Source organism: Podarcis bocagei (assembly GCF_964188305.1).
Source record: "Podarcis bocagei genome assembly, chromosome: 17".
In the NCBI taxonomy this organism is placed as follows: Eukaryota; Metazoa; Chordata; class Lepidosauria; order Squamata; family Lacertidae; genus Podarcis; species Podarcis bocagei.
In genome coordinates this window covers 15,742,427-15,764,071 of record NC_138143.1, presented here as the reverse complement: position 1 = coordinate 15,764,071, position 21,645 = coordinate 15,742,427, and the positions used below count along the sequence as shown (strand labels likewise).

The 21,645-nt window shown below is 45.0% G+C and overlaps 1 protein-coding gene across 1 annotated transcript in view; it reads left to right on the top strand.

Moving 5' to 3' along the window:
• Positions 1 to 2,733: 2,733 nt before the first annotated feature.
• The window catches only part of DENND4C (DENN domain containing 4C), an 86,313-nt gene continuing 67,401 nt past the window's right edge, over positions 2,734 to 21,645 (top strand). The window contains exon 1 of the mRNA XM_081176050.1: positions 2,734 to 2,899. The gene's annotated coding sequence lies outside the window, so the exon portion shown is untranslated. The remainder of the gene's footprint in view (positions 2,900 to 21,645) is intronic.

Genomic DNA, 21,645 nt, shown 5'->3' with positions numbered 1-21,645 from the left:
CACTTGTTTTTTTGCTGCAGTGCCTGCAGAGTCAATGAGCTCTCCGACAGCTCAACTGAACATCCACTAAATCAGGAAAGAAAAGCAAATTCACTTGACATGTTTGAAGGCAGCAATCGTTCTTGCAGTGTTCAGTCCAAGCCTGTGTTGGGACCCAGTCTGTTAGAAAGCTCAGTGCTACAGAGGCTGAAAATAAGTTTGTCATTTATCACATTGGTCAAGGAGGCCTACGGACAATGATTGGCAGAATTCCAGGGGAGATGAAGGAAACGCTGGAATGAACAACAATGTAGTTTTTAAGGACAAAACAGGTTGCAGTTGTGCTAATTTTTCCAGACCAGAGTCTTTCAAAGGTTCAAAAAAGATATTCAAAATATCAGGCGACGAGTACGCCACATTCTGATTCAAGACAGCTGTCTAAAAATAGGGATAATTCAGCCAGGTGTAGGGCCAAACTTCAAAGAGAAACTTGTGTTTTCTCTTCATTATGTTAATGTTCGGGGCAGGGGGCATTGCAGGGAGAATTTGGAGGTGCCAGTAGCACAGCAGTCAGGGGGTAGATTTATTCACATGGGAAGAGAAAGATTGTCTCTTTTGGTAGATGGATCTACTACCAGATAGAAGATCGACAGACCCTCCAGGTGTCCCTATTTTCCAGGGATAGTCCTGGATTTACAAAGGCATCCTGGTTTCTATTTGATCCCGCTTTTCATTAGGACGCCTCTATTTTAATCAGAGAAATGTTGCAGGGTATGGATCTAGGACAGTCATAAAGAGGCTAAAGAGACTTTTTGCCCACATATAGAAGAGCAGATATTCTATTCTCTGATAATGGACCACAGTTTGCATTTCAGAACATTCCAAAAGCAGCGGGGATCTGATCATCAAAAATCTGATCGTCAAAATAGCAAAGACAATTTTGGCCAAAGCCAGAAAAGCAGGTACTTCTGGACTTTCAGAACACACTTTCACAATGGGATGCGAGTCCAATCCATATGTTCATGATGCTTTGGGCCAGTTGTAAAGAATATTTAACTTTCATTTATCATTGCACAATTCAGCCAGCCAATTCTGGGATTACAGAGCACATCAGGATTCTTCCTCAATGCAATGTCTTTTTAGTCTTGCTTCTCCCGAGCCATACGAGAGGCGAATGTTGTGCTTTGCGGTGGAGCATGGCGATTGCAAACTCAAATGTGTCGGATGTCTTGTGATTTCTGTGCAGCACAAAGTGCTGATATTGTGAAAAAAAGTTGCAGCCCTTCTGGGGGAAAAATATTGCGAAAGAGTTTTGTAATGGCTGGACCTGAAAATGTCACTCAAAGCCTCAATGACACACTGGGCAAAAGATATAGGACACGATATAGATTATAATCTCTGGGGAAAACTCTGGAAAAGCGACTTGAAGTTTACAGCATGTTATTATTTGAAGGAGAATTACCTGAAAATGATCCACAGGTGGTATTGAACTCTGAGTGGGTTTGTTAAGATGAAGAAGGCTGAATCAGATAAGTGCTGGCGATGCAAAGAGGTGGAAGGAATGTTTTTTCATATGTGGTGGACTTGTAAAAGGATAAGAGAGTATTGGGAAATGATCCATAATGAACTGAAAAAAATGTTTAAATGTACTTTCCCCCCCAAACCAGAGTCTTTTCTGTTGGGAATAATTCAGACTGAAATCCCCAGGTGTCAAAAAAAGGTTATTTATGTATGCTACAACTGCGGCCTGTGTTTTGTTAGCCCCAAAATGGAAAATGAGTGAGGTCCCAATCAAAGAAGAATGGCAACTTAAGTTGACAGAATTGACACTTTTCAAAGTTACACCGTTCAGTTGGATTTGTGGCGCTGCAGAGGGATTATTTTGTGCTTGTTGGTGCAGCACTTTGGTTTTTTGGATGTTGAGCCAAGCTTTCCGTAAGCTTCTGCAAAGATATTTAGGATGATTTGGAGGTCATCCTCTGAGCGTGCACACACCACGTTTTCATCAGCCTATTGAAGCTCTATGACGGAAGTTAAGATAACCTTGCTCTTTGCTTTCAGCCTGCTCAGAATAAGGAGCTTTCCATCTGTTCTATACTGTATACGATTTCTACTCCGGTGGGGAGTTTCCCTTCGACAAAGTGTAGGATCATGGCAATGAAAATAATGAACTGAGTTGGGGCAATAACACAAACCTGTTTAACACCTGATCTCATTGTGAATAGCTGTGTGTCCCACCACACCCCAAACACAACTCTGCTCCGGAGAACCGAGATCCGGCGTTTGGCTCGCTCGCTTTTTGCCCTCTTTCCCAGTTGCTCGCTTACGCGCGGCCAGGAGAAGGATGGCCACCCGGGGAAGGAAACCTTCCCAGCAGGGCAGCCTCTTCTTGCGCACGTTTGCCGGGGCCGCGGGGGGGGGATTTCCTGCTGCATTCAGCCCCCCGCTCTCACCAGCCAGCCGGTAAACGTGCGTAACGGGACGGCGAGCGCACAGTGGCCAAGGCGAGCGCCAGAGAGCACAGGGAGCGCAGCCCCGGCGCTTCGACGGCGCGCCCGTTACCGGGAAAGGCTCCTCCTGCCCTCGCCCTGAGCGGAGGCGACGTCCGGGCGGCGGAGAGTCCTCCCAGCTGCCGTTAGAGGAGCCAGAGCTCTTCAGCGCCTCCTTGCGAAGCGCCGGCTGCTTAAGGAGCGCCTGCGCTCCCTTTCGCCCTCTTTCCTCCTCCTCCTGGGCGGGCCTCGGATCCGCCTCCAGCCGCTGGCGGGGCCGAAAGGAACATGGTGGCCGCTTCCTCCCTCGCCAGCAACAGCGACGTTTCGGTTTGCTCGTGAGGCGGCGCCGGAGCGAGCCAGGCCGCGAGGGAGTCTCTGCGCCCGAGGCGACGACGGACGGGGAGCCCCGCGTCTGGCCAGCGCCGCCGGTGAGGCGGGGAGAGGAGAGCGCGGGGGGCCGGGTGGGGAGGGCAAGCTGACAGGCGGACGAGAGCTCGGCCGCTTCCCGGGGCGCTTCCTCGGTTAGGAGACCCCCTTAGCTCGCCCTCCAAGAAGCTCGTTTTGGAGAGGGTGGCGGGGAGAGAGCGCGCGCGCGCAACCCGGCCAGGGCGAATGCAGAGTCGAGGACGTGGGGCTGGCTGTTTCGCCCCCCACGCACTTCCCCGGCAGCAGCAGCAGCAGCCCTTTCCCCTCCCCATAGCATTGGGGCAAGTTGGGGGTGAGTGGGAAGGAAGGCTGGAAACGCAGAAAGGCGAAAGAGAGAGAGCGCGCGCGTGGGAATTGCGCCCGGGCCCGGAGGGGGTCGAGGTGGCCTCTCCAAAGCTAGGGCTGCCCTCTTTTGTATGGGGTTTGGGAAGCGGAGGGCGTTTGGCGGCAGCCCTCCTGATGTGGGGTTGGGAGGGGTGGCGGGGAAAGAGTCTCGCGCACTGTTCTACTCGCTCCGCGTTTCCTCCTGGGAATGGCTGTCTCCTCCTCCTCCTCCTCGCCGCGCATGTCCTCACCTGCCCAAGGTGTGCTGGGCGGCGTTCGCTTGCAGGTGGGGATGGGGAGGCAGCAGCTTGTCGCGGGGAAGAAGGCGGCCCCACAGGGCCCCATCCTTTCTTGCTGAGCATCGGGGGAGATGTGCCGCTTGTTGTCACATCTGCTGCGCATGCAGCGGATACCGGAAACCCACACACCTGTGCGCGCCTTGTTGTCATTTTGCTGTCTATAGGACAGCCCCTCCAAGTGCCCCTGTTTTCCAGGGACAGCCCCGGATTTACAGACGCCTTCCCAGTTTCTGGTTTCACTCCAGAATGTTTCCTTAGGGCGTCCCTATTTTCACTGGAGAAATGTTGGCGTGTATGGGGTTATGCGACCCCGGAGCCAAGGAGATAAGTAACCATGAAAAGACATTTGAAGGCAGCCCTGTAGAAGGAGGTTTTTGATGCTTAATGTCTTATTATGTTTTTGTATATGTTGGAAGCCACCCAGAGTGTCTGGAGCAATAATAATAATAAAAATATTATTATTATTATGGAATAGTACGTCCCTGTTTTCATCACCAAAATGTTGGAGGGTATGCTGTGAAGAGTAGCTTGCTTGCTTTGCTAGGTGGTGGTTTTTACAAGGCAGTTTCTTCTTGAGATCATCAATCATCAGTCTTGAGGAAAGTGGTAGCAAGCTGCTTTCATTGGGCATTGCCATGTTTAGCAATAATATTTCCAATGTGTTTCAGCAATAGTTTCAGTTTTTCATTATCGGTGTGAGAAAGCCACTATAACTGAATTGCTGGTGGGGAAAAAATCCTGCTTAGTATTTGCTCCGAATGTTCCCTCTCCCTGTCCCCGCCCCCAAACTTTTGGCTTCCTCTGTGCCTGGCAGATGGAGGATTAGTTAGTTGAAAGGGCCCCCTTGGATGCCAGCACAAAGGAGATATATTCTGCAGGTGTTGAGGTAACTTTCTACCTTATCTGCTTTTTTCCTGCCAACTCCTCTCTTGAGTTCCTGTGTGATTTGACTTAACTCTAGAAGGAAATTGTGTAAGAAATCCTAAACATTATTTCTCAGGAAAGAGTAGAAATAAGCCAATTGCTGTAATGTGTCATGATGTCTGTTGCTATGTGAGCTGAGTTCTGTAGTGTTTTGACAAAAAAAATATGGCAGTAATTCATGAGTAATTATTCAGGCAGTTTTCAGTTTCTGTTTACATCTGTGTTTGGGGACCTGGCTACAAGAGCTAATATTATTAAGTGGACTTACCAGTACCTTCCAGCCATGCTGCTGGTGTTGTGCAATATTCCGGTTCACTTTTTGTGTTTGGTACATAACACTTTTGTGTATGTAACGCTGCTCAGTACGATTCTGGATGTGCTATTTTGCTGCCTTATATGTTGAAAGCAAATAAAGAAATGTGATCCCTAAAGCTTTGAACTGTAAAAACATCTAGAGTTTAGTTCCATGTTTTGGTGCAGACTCTTCCCTAATAAACCAAAAGAGATATGTCTTTGCAGCAGTATCTGCTAAAAATAACTGGGCCTTGGGTAGTACAGCATCTTGATTGTGACTGGTTTGCAAATCTAGCAAACTTGCAAACTAGTTAATAGCACTGTCTGCGTTTGTGAATGAAGAATTCTCAGTCCAAGCTGTTTGCAGTGGTACTTTACTATGCTTTAAACTAGGAATGTCCAACTGGGGGCTAAATCCTGCCCCAGGATCATCTTTATACGGTTCCTGGTGGGCCCTGTCAGATTTTATAAATGTGCCATATTCCTAGGTGATTATTATTATTATTATTATATATTTATTAATACCCTAACAGGGACTCAAGGTGGCTTACAGATAAAATAAGAACAGCTCAGAGCGTTGTGCTGATAATGCCAAGGTTGCAGGTTTGATCCTTGTAAGGGACAGATGCATTTTCCTCAGGGTCCCTTCCAACTCTACAGTTCTATGAAGAGCATAGAAAAAAACCCAATAATTAAAAAACAATTAAAGACACACGCATACGATCTATGTATGATCTACAGGCAATCACAACAAAAACGGCACCAGGCCCCTCATTAAAAGCAGTCACTTCCCAAAAGCCTGTTCTTCACCTGTTGGCAGAAGGACAACTATGAGGGAGCCGGTCTAGCTTCTCTAGGGAGAGAGCTCCAAAGTCTGGGAGCAGCCACCAAGAAGGCCCCGCTCAGCATCCCAACCAAGCGTGCCTGGGAGGGCGGCAGGACCAAGAGAAAGGTCTTCTCCCAAAGACCTCAGAACTCAGGCTTGTTTGTATGAGGGGATACTGTTTATCAGATAGCTTGGACCTAAGCCATATAGGGTTTATAGGTCACAACCAGCACTTTGAATTGTGCCTGGAAACAGTCCAGGAGCCAGCGGAGCTGTTGTAACGAGGGAGTTGTCTGCTCATGATAACCAGCCCTGTTCAACGGTCTGGCTGCAGCTCTTTGAGCCTGTTGAAGTTTCTGAGCCCTTTTGAAAGGCAGCCCATGTAGAGTGCATTCCCGTAATCTGGGCAGGATATAACCAAGGCTTCTGGCACTGGGATGCTAACTCTGCTCTCAAACCTTCACATCCATGAGGGGTTTTTCTCTCTCTTTATCGTGTGGCCTTCACTAGCTTTGGGACTCCAACTCTGTCAACCCCCAGGAGCCAGAAGGGCAACCATTTGGCAAAGGAAGCTCCTCTTGTGGCTTTTGTAGGCCCCTGATTTTTCTATTCCCTTTTGCATCCTCTTCGTATTAAAAATGTTTTTCTTCTTCTTCTGATGACTGTCTTTTATTTTTACCTGCCGTTGCTAAAGCAATGAATTCGGTGACCTCTCTCCTCTGGAGCATCCTTCTTGACCCGCCAGGGGGAGGCCACGGGATGAGGTGGGTGCCGGAAATCTGCTCCATCTCCCGATGACCAGATTATGTATTACAGTGGTCCCTTTAGATACGAACGGGATCCGTTCCAGAGCCCCGTTCTCATCTAGAGGTAAACGTATCTAGCGATGGCACGTCTGCGCATGCACGCGTCGCTTTTCGCCGCTTCTGCGCATGCACGTGACATCATTTTGAGCATCTGCGCATGCGCAAGTGGCGAAACCCAGAAGTAACACGCTCCGTTACTTCTGGGTTGCCGCGGAGCGCAACTTGAACGCGCTCAACTTGAAGCAAATTTAACCCGAGGTATGACTGTACCTGCCTTCCTTCTGTATACCCCCAGCTCTTCCCCGCTCCCCATGCAGATTTAAAGAAGGCAGTTGAATTTCTGCAAGAAGCTTGTCTGTGTTGTGTCTCTCAGGGAGCTGGCTTGCCCCACCCTAAAGGGAAAAAGGACCTCCAAGAAAAAGAGGGAGGGGGTCTTTCCTCCCCATCCTTTCCTCTTCACATTCCTCCTAAAGAAATGTGGGGAGGAGCTCCTTTGGCCTTTTCATCCTTCCTGTGGATCTGTCATGGATGCTTTCATTGCAATTCCTGCGCTGCGTGTCGAGGTCCCCAAGCCACCCCCTAAATAAATCACAATTCACACAGAACTTTTGTTTAAGGTTTTTGGCATAATTTTGGTCACAACTTTATTAAAATACATAAATGTGAGTGGTTGCTTAGGCATTTGTTACGACTATCTGTCCTTGCCCCGGGACAGAAGTGACTTCCAGATTCCAGAGAAAGCCAGTAAGGGCAAACAATATTGGGGAGAAAATGGAGCCGGGCATCAGACCCTCACCTCTCCCTGCATGCTCCCAGGGGCTTGTACGGCCCTAGCCCCTTGCCGGGATACGGACAAATGTATGGCAGTTCCTTTAATGGAATTCCCTTGCTGCAGCAGCATTGGAGGGGCAGGCACAGCCAATCCATGCCTCTCCACCAACCAATTCATAAAAGCAATGCCTAACCACAACCTTACAAGTTGTGACGATTTGCTACATAGTAGGCAAAAACCAAATGGCCCCAGCCAATCTGCCAAATGGACAAAATTCCTACCAGGCCCCTGCCCCAAAAGCAGACGACCCCATGACAGGCATAGCAAGGTCAAGCGCAACAGTCCTAAATTAGGGAGGGTGGGTGGGTGATTGATGCACGCAGCAAAAGAGGCTGAAAAAAGCTGCGTGCCAAGAATATATAACCTTCGGGTCATCCCTCTAAATGGTAACATCAAAATCTCCCCAACAACCCAACTTGGCCCAATCACAGTCATGGCCATCCAAACGGTCCCACCCAGTAACCAAGAGGGGGGTGTCCTGTTAGACCCCACCGCAACACGTGCTCTCCATGAAAGAGAACACGCTTTGCAACTCTGCAATCCTATGGTTCATCTCCTCCAGCTCTAAACACGTGTCCAAATACCAGCAACCCCTGAGATAGAAAAGTTAAGCTAGGTGTGGGAAGCTTCTTTTTAGCCTGAAGACCACATTACATCATGGGCGATTTTCAGGGGACCGTATGCCAGTGCTGGGCACGTCTGGAGTAAAAAGTGGATGGAACACTGAATTACCTTTGTACAGTAGGCTGAGGGCGTCAGTCCCAGGGAGCACCTTTGAAATCTCTGCAGAGGAGGGAGAGATGCTCCTAAAAATGATGGTTGAGGCTTGTAGAGTGCCCTGCACTGTGCTTTGAAGCCCAGACAATCCACTTTAGAGAGGTTTACAGGTGCTGTAGATCAGTGGCACCTGAAACTCCCTTTTGGGCTGGCATCACCTTTAGCTCCCCCATACCTGCCATTGCATGTAACACCAGGTGAGCATGGCTTGAGCAAAAGGGCTTGGCAGCCCTAATCAGGCCCACAGCGTGGAAATTCTCTCGTCCCCCCTTAACCCAAAACTTTAATAAACTTTTTAAAATAAACTGGATCTTCTGAGAATGCAAATTTTCTTCAATAGGTGCATTGTGGGTTTTGTTTTTCAAATAGTTGGTGTCAGCTTTCCACTCATGAGTTGCTGTCAAAATAAGAAACCATCGTAGACACATGATAGAAAAATAAACATATGGTTTAACAATATAATCTAGGTTGGCTGTTATGAAACTGATTTGAAAACATAAGTAATAAGGGCTGAACGAGATGACAGTAGGTTTGAGTGTCATGTGTGGCATTTATAACAACAAAAAGTGTACATGAATTGGGAATGCAGAGAACTTCCTATACCTCCCCTTTCCACGTGCCTTTAACTCCTTTGAAATAATTTCCAGTATCAGAGCTAGGGAGATAAATGTCAGGCGTGTGTGTGTGTGTGTTTTAGTGCCGTTAAAATCAGACATTCCGTTCTGAGGAAATGGGGCAATTCCACGTGTAAAACATACAGAACTTCCGCTGTCAAATCCAGTTTAGTTGTAAATTCAGTCTGATAAGCATTGCGGTGAAGAACTCCTAAAAACAAAGGATCCCATATTCCTATAACTTGAATATATAGCTAATATATATGAGCCAAAACAAAAGCAAAAATCCCTAATCTAGGTGTTCATGGGTAGCTAGGCCAAGAAAACCAAACTACTGTACTTGTTGAAAAGGTAAACTCAAAACAAACATGGCTGAAATGGAATCCAAAGGAATCTTTGTAGTTTTTCCTTGTCTAATCCATTGATCAACTACTTTTCTTTCGCTTTAACGGTAGCAGTGGTATTTATTGACAAAATAACATGTCAGTTCTGTCCTGCGGAAGAAGGCAGCATTAATTTCCCCCTCCGTTTCTTATGGACAGCCTATTTGCGGCATTCATTTTTCATCTCCATGAGTGACGGGAACGTGACGTGCCACCCCGCCATTGTGCAAAAACCTCAAGTATTTTATTTATCTCATTAAATTATTTCGACCCCAAACAATTGGGGGGAGTGCCAAAAGCAGCTTCCAAACATCTGTAGTAAAAAATAAATAAAAAAGCTGTGTCCTAATGTTTACCGTCTAAAATACATGACAAGGAAGAAGGGATTGGGAAGGAGAAGGGGGAGGGGAAACTAACTCAGGCACCACAACCTAGCAATTCTAAAATACAGACACGCTTTTACTCTCGCAAGATTGAACGTATTGCCCTCGGCTGTACTTGAGGGATGATTCCAACAGATTCCATACAAAAAATGCTTCTGTCCCTGTGGAGATGGCAGCACCGAATTGGTGGCGCATGCCCTTCTGGCTTGCACTCTTTATAAAGACTTGAGGAATGAGATTATCACCGCCCTTTAGTTGTCCATTCCAGGTCGCCCAGCCACTGCCACAGTGTCCTTTCTCTTGGCAGATCAAGATGAGCAGGTGACAGCAAAGTTTGCCAGGTTTTTAGCTGGGGCAATCAGAATAAGATCCACCATTTGACTACTGATTCAGAACCCTAAAATGTATTTTACATAATTGACTTTTTATTTCTATTCTTTGTATATCATATTATTGTTTCATTGCTACGGCCGATGGCTGACGCATATAAAGATTCATTCATTCAAGCTGAGGCACCTGTTCTCAAAATGATTCGCTGGGATTGAATGGTTCAGATTGCCTGATGCAATGGCTGCTGCTAGGTGACAGTTTAGGGAGAGCTAAAGAGAGCTGAAAATCAGCAGAAATTATGGGATAGCTCTGCTTCTCTTCCCCTCTGCTTCTGCCTGATGGAAGGAGCATAAGAATCGAGGTGGTAAAGTCCAGTGGTTGATCTATAATTTTCTATAGTGGGTGGTTGTGGACAAATTCCGGCTGTAAATGATTAAGCTGATAAAAATAGGAATATATCCAGCACCGCGAGATAATATTGTAAGTAATAATAAGAATAATAAAAAGGCTGTTGGCAAGTTAGCTTTTAAGCTGAGCAGTGAGAGTAGCTTTGCTGTTTGCCAAGTGCCTCTGTTTTGGTCTGTTTGAAGCGGATGTGGATTGTGTAACATTGATATAAGTGAGTAACTCAGTTCATAGTATCATTTTTTGGTTCCCGTGTACCAATACGATTGTCCAGAGATCTAGTTTCTTGTTACCGCATTGTGCCGTTGAGATGGTACTTGCTAACAAATACTCCTTTCAGAAAATCTGGTGGCTTGGTACGTTAGAGGCTTGGTTTTAAACATTTGTGGAACTGCTACTCGTGTGTCGTGAAGGGATCTTGAACAGTCTAGTTTAAGGCTATTGGTAACAAAGGGAGAAAAACCGTTCAGGTCAGTTTTACGATACCTGTGAAACATGGCTCGGCCGAGTTTAATTCTTTGGATTGCCACATCAAGCTCATGGTCTTTCTGTTTCTGTTTTCCACCCTGAAATTAAGACCTGGCCAGTGTACAAATTAAAGCAGCAAAATCATGTGAGTGGGTGACGAAGCCAGGCATGTCTGGATATGAAATGCTTTGGATGTTGCTGAGCCACTACCAGTCAGTGGGAAATGCTGAGCTGGATGAACCATTTGTTTGACTGAATTAAGACAACTTTCTGCATTCATGTAATACAGTGGTACCTTGATTCTCAAACTTAATCCGTTCTGGAAGTCCGTTCCAAAACCAAGGCACCCTTTCCCATAGAAAGTAATGCAAACCGGCGAACTGTTCTAGACTTTTCATGACCATAGAATTGTAGATTTGGAAGGGAATACAATTGCTTCTAGCAATTTCAGATCAAGTGATTCTTTCCTCAAATGCTGTCAGAGGGCTGACTCAGAGCCCTCTTGCGCTAGTGGTGGCGAGAAGAGACAAGACAAAACAGCTTGTCAAATGCCCTGGCTGAAGAGAACATCACGTCCAAAGCAGGCAAGAACATATTGTGAAACTGAAAGTTCATCGATGACCAACGTGGAAGGTGGCTGCTCAAAAGCTTTTGAACCCCAGTTGTTTTTACTGGACACCAATTTCAATTTTCCCTCCCCATGCATAGATGAATGGTGGCTCAGATCTTCACTGCAAGGAAATCTAAACCTCCCTGTTAGGAACACAGGGATAACGAAACTGACTTGAAAATGTCCCGTTGGCCATATTTTCTGGGAACCAGATTTTACTATAAGATCAGTATTGCACTGAGGGGTTTTATATGAGCTAGACCACCCCACAATAGCACTGTTTTCATTGTCCTTGCTGCTAGTGGCGTTAATAGGTTTTAATCTAATCACAGAATTGTTGACTTGTAAGGGATCCTGAGGATCTTCCAGTTCAGGGTTTCCCAAACTTGAGTCCCCAGCTGTTTTTGGACTACAGTTCCCATCATCCCTGACCGCTAGCTAGGGATGGTGGGAGTTGTAGTCCAAAAACAGCTGGAGATCCAAGTTTGAGAGATGCTGATCTATTCCAACCCACTTCAAAGCAGGAATATGCAGCTGTCCCTTACGGGGATCAAACCTGCAACCTTGGCGTTATCAGCACCACACTCTAACCAACTGAGCTATCCGGGGTCATGTTGAAGTATATATTCTTGTTTTATTTGGCCCCTGTCTGTAGGATGAGGACACGGGTGGTGCTGTGGGTTAAACCACAGAGCCTAGGACTTGCCGATCAGAAGGTCGGCGGTTCGAATCCCCGCGACGGGGTGATTTGACTGTTGCTCGGTCCCTGCTCCTGCCAACCTAGCAGTTCGAAAGCACGTCAAAGTGCAAGTAGATAAATAGGTACTGCTCTGGCGGGAAGGTAAACGGCGTTTCCGTGCCCTGCTTTGGTTCGCCAGAAGCAGCTTAGTCATACTGGCCACATGACCTGGAAGCTGTACGCCGGCTCCCTCGGCCAATAAAGCGAGATGAGCGCCGCAACCCCAGAGTCGGTCACGACTGAACCTAATGGTCAGGGGTCCCTTTACCTTTACCTTATCTGTAGGATGGGATAGTACAGAAACTGAAATCTGCTTTCCCCCTACCCCCTACTCAGATCTGTCTTTACCTGCCTTTTTGCTCCCTTTTCTTGCTCATCTCAGACCAAACTATCGGCTGCCTGGCTGTTTGATCTTGCTATTTTCTTGCCATTTGGCTCTTTCCTACAGACAGGAAACCAGGCTTTTCAGTCTTCTGGCTGGTGAACATCTTATGTAACCTGTTAAGACTATGATCTTCTAAATCTTTTCCTCGCATATGTACAGACACACCAGAAAAATGCTGTGAGATTTTCTTTTATACCTCGCCCAGTAATTCCCAAACAGCGTATGTACCGTGGGAAAACTGCTACCGGGCAGCAAGGAATCAATACTTTTGTGAGCCTAAAGCACCTATCCACAGGAGAAGCTGAATTCTGGGCTTCTGGCCTGTTCATCCTCTGCCGAGTCTGCTGCATCTTCAGAAAAGGTCACATGTTGTATCTCTGTATGAATCCCTGCTCTGAGCTTCCAGTCAGGTGACATGCTGAGGACGACAACTTACACAGAAATGCAGGGACAGGGTTCTCCTCTGTGGGCACATGTACAGATAGTACTGTGTCTCTAATCTTCATTCAGAAAAAACCGAGACACACTTCAATAGTACAGTGGTACCTCTGGCTGCAAACGGGATCTGTTCCGGAGGCCCGTTCGCAACATGAAAAGAACGCAACCCGCAGCGGTGCGTCTGTGCACACGTGGGTTGCGATTCGCCACTTCTGCGCATGCACTTGACGTCATTTTGCGCGTCTGCGCACGCGCGAGCGGCGACACCTGGAAGTAGCCCTTTCTGGTACTTCCGGGTCGCCGCGGGATGTAACCTGAAAAAACATAACATGAAGCAAACGTAACATGAGGTATGACTGTACAGTTATCTTGATTTTGTTTATTTTTTTCATGTGAAAAGCTTTCCATTAATAGTAGACTGTAGAAGGAAAACAGGTGACTTCATTGGAGAAACAGGTTGTTCACAGCAGAACAAATGTAACTGCTTGGTTGGAGGAAATTGTGAGCAGCTTAGAGGCAAACGAAAGACATGTCAGGTCTGGCAGGAAGTAGGGCTGGGCGATATATCACCAGCTAAACATCACCATATACTGATGTACAGCGGAACCTTGATAATTATCAAACGGCTTCGTTGATGAACAAATCGGCTCCCAAATGCTGAAAACCCGGAAGTAAGTGTTCTGGTTTTCTAACGTTTTTTGGAAGCCGAACGTCCGATGCAGCTGTCAGCTATTGTTTCCGGGGCGCCTGCACCAATCGGAAGCTGCGCCTTGGTTTCCGAACGTTTCAGGAGTCGAACGGACTTCCGGAACGGATTAAATTTGAGAACCAAGGTACCACTGTATACTGATATATCACAATGTCTGAAAGGGAGCTATGTGGAGGCTGGCTTCACAGTTTCCCCCACATTCTGATTTTTGCATACACACAAACACACACACCATGATTTGTGATGTATTCTTGCCAGGTCAGAAATGATGAAGCCGATATCACGATATGCACTTGAAACCGGTTTTGGGTGATATATTGCCTAGCCCTAAAAGGTGTCAGTATCTCTGTTCTTCTGTGTCTTGCAGGTCAGACTTTCTTAGTATTTCATAGTAACTGTAGCCCTTCAATTTTGAGATATTACTGGGACTACTCTGTAAACCAGATTTTAATATCCATGTTATAAAATGGTCCAGTTGTAATGCTAGAGTTTTCATATTGGAATATCTGGTAGATGAAATGGCTCATCAGAGATGTAATAATGCATATAAATGTCTGAGGTATACAGATGCTAGTCATTTTTCGCTGCTAACAGTGAGTTTAAAGTTAATTTCCCACTTTTTTCTAGTTTTTGGTTATGACCTTCTTTTTTTTAAAAAAAGGGGGTCAATGTTCTTTGCTATATAACTGTTACTGACTCAAAAATGACAAACGTCTACTGTTGAAGGCATTTTAATTATTCTGTACCTAAATACTATTCTTGAAAGTAAATAAAAATATCCAAAATGAGGAGAGGGACGTGATAATGTTGTCTCCACGGCTGCTTTTAAGACATCTGTATCTCTTATTGTAGAATGCCATCCTTACTTCCCTTCCAACGATTCATGTTTCAGTTTTGAATTCACCGGCATATCTTCTGCATATTGAAGATATACCGGTATTTGCTGTTAAACAGAGTGTTTATCATGGAAACGGTCAAAAGCATATGATGTGAATGACCTTCCCCTCATCTGGAGGTTGATAAGGCTCCTCTGACACACAGAAGAAAACGGTGTCAGAATGATTTGCAATTGCATCTTGATGTTACTTCCATAAAGAAGAAAATACTGTAGCTTTTCTGCGTTCCTATGGCTTTTACATTGTAGGGTTCGGAGTTTGTTTGGTGTGTGGGTTGTTTTTGTGTGTTTGCACGTCGTGTTCTAGTACAGTGGTACCTCGGGTTACATACGCTTCAGGTTACATACACTTCAGGTTACAGACTCAGCTAACCCAGAAATAGTGCTTCAGGTTAAGAACTTTGCTTCAGGATGAGAACAGAGATTGTGCTCCGGCGGCGCGGCAGCAGCAGGAGGCGCCATTAGCTAAAGTGGTGCTTCAGGTTAAGAACAGTTTCAGGTTAAGAACGGACCTCCGGAATGAATTAAGTACTTAACCCGAGGTACCGCTGTACTCATCTTTAGTTTTAGAAACTCAGATATATAAGCTAGGTGCCAAATGGTGCCTTAAACCAAGGTTACAGTCGCGGAAATGGAACGTCTAGTTGCCATTTTGGCGCAAGACTTCTCCAGTGTCTTATTTTTCAAATGATGGAGTGACTTGGATTGAGTCTCAGTTAGACATCCGGCTAGTTCAGAGGACAACCTTGAGCTAGGTTAAGAGCTTTGAGAACTTAAAGAAGAAAAGTCACTTGATTCAGGGACAGTTCACGTATATATTGGCCTAATCCAACTTCTTTTTTGTAATGGTGACCATTTGTAGCGATAATATTCTCCACAACTTTGAGCAGGGCATCAGGGTGGGGTAAGTGATGACTGTGGCATTCATACGGAGCCCCCGGTCGTCTCACGGAATATTGACCCGTACACCACTAATCCGCTGCCACCAACCAGGTCCACCTTGGTAAAATCACTTCAGTCTCAGTCAGCTTCTCAATTAATAAAGAAGAGTTTATTTTATTTCAGACACAAACTTTTATGGCATTCCGAACACTGTTTCTCTTTACTTTCTTAGTCTTATTTTCCTCGCTCTATCTCTTCTACATCCCCACACTCAAGAATCCACTGGTCTAACTGTCTCTCTTTTACCAACTCCTTTCCCAACCAGCCAACCCACTAAAACCAACCAACTACCCACCAATAACTCCCATCGAGCTCCTCCCCCCGAAATCCTCCCCGAACTGGTTTTATAGTCCCACTGACTCCACCCCCTGGGTCCTGACTGTGCAACCTGTTTAACTATTTCCCCTCCAGCGCTCTCTCATATATGTTAACGTCACAACGACAAGCGACAACAATTAACTATAACATTGTTTTCAGCTCCGGTTGGTTTTGGTTCCTGAAATTTGTTCTGATTGTGCAGATAAAATATAACAGCATTATACAGAGTAGGGTATTAAGTTTGTGAAAACAGTCAAGATCCAAGGATTGTCAGGCATGCACCTCCAGATGGTGGAGACATCAGACACCATCCTAGCATCCAGGCATCTTCTGATAGCCAGGTGCAAAATGCACCTAGCACCTGGCTAATTTCGAACACTGCTCATCTTGCTTCACAAGTATATCAAGTTTGATGACTTTAACTGGGAACAATAGTCTTTGCGCACTCCTACTCGCAAACATCAAATGGTTTGCTCAACATAACATCGTTTTGAAACACACTAGTAATAGTGAGGGTAGGAAAGGCTTGGCATTGTAAGATTTCTTTTGCCGTGGTTGTGAACAGCCCAGCAAAATGGGAAAGGCCTGCTGCAAACCATTGATCTAATATGCAGAAATGAGCCTGGTAACTTGTCAGTTTTCCTTCTCCTGGCTTGGTAATAGAATGTGTAATAGAAAAATAATGGTTTAAATGTACTGCCTGGTTCGATGGAATTGAAAATGTACTATTGCTAGATGGGGGAAATGATCCAAATAGGTTTTGACTTTGGAGATTACCTTCAGCTGACTATAGGTAAAAAGGTAAAGGTAAAGGACCCCTGGACGGTTAAGTCCAGTCAAAGGTGACTATGAGGTTGCGGCGCTCATCTTGCTTTCAGGCTGAGGGAGCCGGCGTTTGTCCACAGACAGCTTTCCGGGTCATGTGGCCAGCATGACTAAACCGCTTCTGGTGCAATGGGATACCATGATGGAAACCAGAGCGCATGGAAACGCCGTTTACCTTCCTGCTGCAGCGGTACCTATTTATCTACTCTAGCTGGTATGCTAGGCTGGCAGAAGCAGTGGGAGCTCACCCTGTCGTGCAGATTCGAACTGCCAACCTTCCATTCGGCAAGCCCCAAAGGCTCAGTGGTTTAGACCACAGCGCCACCCATATCCATTTTAGCTGATTATATCAGCTATTGTATACCATCTTTCGGAAAATATTTTAATTTGAAAGCTGGCTAATATATCAAATGGAAACTGCATTTTAGGACTGCTTGGGCAATACGGGGATGTGGATTCTGAGTCCTGGAAGCTGCATACAGCTGTTGTGGCTACATATATTGTGGCATGATGGTAGAGAGATGAATGCTTGCTGGCATTTTTCTTTGCACTGATTTTCCCCCCTTTTCCTTTTTTGCTTTGCTTGAAGATTTTGATGTGATGATTCAGTGGAAACCAACCTGACTCACGTTATAAACATTTCATAAACATGAGACTATCATCAAGTAAAAATGAAACTGGTTCCCATAACTGCCATTTGGGGATTGGGGGGGGGGAGAAGTAAATTTGGTAGGTGCGGTTCAAAGAACTAAAAAAATACACATTTTTACATTTGGGAATTCTCACTATGGACACAAGCAAGTTTGATTTCCATTCTCCCATCTTGCTTTACTCCCTACGGTCTTGCACCCAAATTCCAAAGGTCTAAGTCATTTTTATTCTCCTTGAATTTTATCTGTGAGATTATAAATCTATTAGTAAGTGGGGGGGCGCACCCTTGATGTGCAGGTGTTTTGATTGACTTAGAAACCATTCCTTAGGTCTACTCAGAGGTAAGTCCCACTGTATTAAATGGGTCTTACACCCAGGCAAGCAGCTATGTATGGAGTTGCAACCTCAGCTTTGAAAATGTGGTGCATTGGCTTACAGAAATGTAAAGTAATGGATCGGGTGTTTTGAATTGTTGTGCTTCACTTTTGTAAACTTCCCTGAGTTGTTGCTTTTAACTGAAGAGTACTAGAGATGTATACTAAATAATACTAAGTTCTGTAGACCTTGTTTTGAGGGGGTTTTTCCTAGGAAAGAAAAACATTTTAGAAAGAATGTGTCACTCTGCACGTGTAGCAGTTTTTGTGGCTCTTGGCATTCCTATCCTGCTTTTTGCCTGCCATAGTTGCACAGTGACATTCCGAACTTACTTATTTGTCACCCTATGATCTTAAATAGTTAAGTGGTTTAAAACAGGCTTCCTCAACCTCGGCCCTTCAGATGTTTTTGGCCTACAACTCCCATGACCCCTAGCTAGCAGGACCAGTGGTCAGGGATGGTGGGAATTGTAGTCTCGAAACATCTGGAGGGCCGAGGTTGAGGAAGCCTGGTTTAAAACAATTTAAAAGCCCATATAAACTATTCGAATACAACTATGATCCAATAAAACAGACAAACTAAAGAATTTTAGTTTAGGAATAAAGGAATAAAGAATTTAAAGAGTAAACATAAATGCCATAATCTTCACGTAGTCTCCGTTGGACCTGTGCCAGTAGTAAAATGTGCCTGGCACCTGGGGAATTTGATATAGTTGCCCCATAGCAGAAGTGCTCTAGGAAGGCAGGGTAGTATAATGGTTAGAGTGTCAGGCTAGCACCTGGGAGATCAGGATTCTAATCCCCACTGTGAATAATAATAATAATAATAATAATAATAATAATAATAATAATAATTTATTTATACCCTGCCCATCTGGCTGGGTTTCCCCAGCCACTCTGGGCGGCTTCCACAAAGACCAAAAATACACTAAGATGTCACACATTAAAAACTTCCCTGAACAGGGCTGCCTTCAAATGACTTCTGAATGTCAGGTAGTTGTTTATCTCTTTGACATCTGATGGGAGGGTGCCACTACCGAGAAGGCCCTCTGTCTGGTTCCCTGTAGCTTTGCTTCTCACAGCGAGGGAACCGCCAGAAGGCCCTCGGAGCTGGACCTCAGTGTCTGGGCTGAACGATGGGGGTGGAGACACTCCTTCAGGTATTTTGGAATATTGTGAAGCTCCTTAACATCTGATGGGAGGCGGGTGCCACCACCGAGAAGGCCCTCTGCCTGGTTCCCTGTAGCTTTGCTTCTCACAATGAGGGAACTGCCAGAAGGCCTTTGGTGCTGGACCTCAGCCCAGTGGGTGACCTTGGAGCCAATCACAGCCTCTTCGCCTCCCTCACAGGGTTGCTGTAGGGATTAACTGAGGAAGGGGGTGAACCATGTCTTCCTTGGAGAAAAAAGCTGCTTTAATGGATGCAAGTGATTTGGGGAGGAAGTCAACGTTGTGCGCTTCCAAGTGTTGTGTCAGGGCAAGGATTTCAGATTGCTGGATGGAATGACCCCTCCTCCCCCCTGCACACACTGCTCAGGGGGTTCTCCCAGTTTCAGGGCCAATTTTGTAGGGTGTGGGAGATGCCTGGGGGGAGGAGGGGGGTATCTCATATGACCTCAGCAAAAGACATTGCTGGTTACTACAAACATCTAGTTAAATGCCATTGGGAGGGGGGAACGAACAGTTAACACTGCATCTCACTAATTGGCAGAAGCCGTCAATTATAGACATATTTAGCCATTTTTCTTCAGTAATTAAGATCCAAGATCCCTTTCCTGGAGGGCCCTATAATTTGTGGTTGTTTTTACCAAAGCTGTGTATGAGGGCATAAAACCTCACTAACAACGCTTTAGGTTTCCCTTTTTTCAATTTTTGTTAATTTCCTAAGGATGCATGTGAGACTGCCATTTTTCCACCCAGGAAGTGTTGTATTTGTAAATATTGGAACTGCAGGGAAGGATAATTCGTAGATCTGTCTCAGGTGTCTCCCCTTTGTTGCCCTTCGCTATTGGAACATTTTGGTTGCAATAGAGGTTAAATCATTTAGTGAAAAAGCCGGAAAGGAACTTATTTTTTTTAAAAAATGCTGACTTATAAAGTCTTAGTGCCAAGGTTTTCTGCTGAAACCTGTCTGACGAATCAGTGGAGTTTGCGTACAGCACAGTCTATGGGGAAGATGAATTAAAAACAAAAAAACCTGATTGAGGTGAATCATCACACCTTAAATTTAAGAAGTGATAATTCACCTCTGTCAAGTTTGCAATTAAAAAGTAAATGCTAATGAGTATTGTCGTTCTTGTTAGGATGTTTACCAGCTGTTCCAACGAATACTCGGTGTAGTCACTTTTCCCATTTCCTAGGGATAATATCGCCTTCAATTTCCGCTTGACACCGTGGAATCAGATACGTTCCATTTGACAGCTGTGAAAGTCATTGTTAGCTGTGAAAGTCAGTGTTACAAACATTTAGCAAGTAGTGAAATAGGATACTGCTGGTGTAAGTTGGAATTAATTTTTAAAATAAACCATTTCTTGTGTTACTGTGGCCTTTCCCACGGCTCCTCTATATTGAAGGAAGATTTTGTTTGTTATGTATGTGTTTTCCTGATAACGTCCTCTAAAATAAACATTTTGGTGAATTAGTCCACTTATGTTAATAACTATTACTGTTATCTTCGTTGTTATTGTAACTTCCTCAGACTAAATTTGCTTGTGCTCTGCTGTGAGGCTACGCAGGTATAGTCATACCTTAGCTCCCGAACGCCTCAGGAGTCGAACGTTTTGGCTCCCAAACGATCGAAAACTAGAAGTGATGGTTCTGGTTTTTGAACGTTCTTTCAGAAGCTGAACGTCCGACGGGGCTTCCGCGGCTTCCGATTGGCTGCAGGAGCTTCCTGCAGCCAATCAGAAGCCGCGCTTTGGAAGCTGAACGTTTTGGAAGTCGAACAAACTTCCGGAATGGATTCTGTTCAACTTCCGAGGTACGGCTGTATCCCCCCCCAAAAAAATACCCATTACAAAGTATCCTTTTGTAATATACTGAGACAAAACAGCTACTTAGTCTAAAAGAGAACAAGATCAGGAGGAAGACAAGGAAAGGGGAAACCTAAAGAAAGAGAAACCGAGAGAAGAGGAAAAGAAAGGGGGGGAAATTAAGAAAAGACAGTGTTCTCTGTCCTGTAGCTACATATGATATTCATTCCTTAAGATCCAACCATTCTGTCTTCTATAAACCAGTATTATGTCAATCTTCAAATCCAGATATTACAAGTTCATTTTCTCTCTCACGCAAAAAGCCCATAAGAAATTTCCAGTCCTTAATAAATGTCAACTCTGCTCTCATGTATGGAGCAAGAGGGGGAAGTGGGGAGGGGAAGAATTAGACCCTTCTGCCATGAGTGTAGAGAAGAAGGATTGTATCATTTCTTGAAGAATTTCCATATTGACTGGAGTCTGCTGATCTAGATAAGTCCAACCAGTTGCTTAATGCTAGCAGTTTTGTTGCATACTGAATTATGATAACTTGAAATATTTGGAAGCCAGGTTCTGTGGCATAATTAAGAACATAATGCCAATTGTTACAAATGTGTCTCTTATAGGATTTAAGGAATGTGCAGTAATGGATATTTCCAAATATTTTCTCTTTCTCTTTCTCTCTCTTTTTGACACACACACACACACACACACACACACACACACACAGCGCTCACGTTGGTAGGGCCACTTGGAAGCAGCTTGTTGAGTTTGTTTTGCTTTCACTAGGAAGAGGTAATTAAGTGTAATTTAATAAGAAGCTATTACCTTTCTAAATTAATGTAAATCAAGTGTTAACCTATTTCCAGGTTACAAAAGTTGGAGCAAGTGTTGTCTTAATAGGAAGTGATAGAAGAGAAGATGTCTACGAGGTGTAGAAATACTCTGGAACAAGCATTTTGAAAATTATTTGTATATGAGAAAGCAGACTTGGTTTTGCATGCTATTCTGTTGCAGAGAAATATAACGTTAATGGAATCTGCATATGTATTTGCTGTGAATGGACATGTTGGCCGTGTTTGGAGCCATCCCGGTTCTTAGAATGTGCATTTGCTACCTCGTCATAACTTCTCTCATCAGTTGGGCATTGGAAAGGACTGGCAGGATTGGGGTGAAACTATAAGCTCAATGTTGGAGCAGAGAAATACCGCTGCTTTGGTTAAAA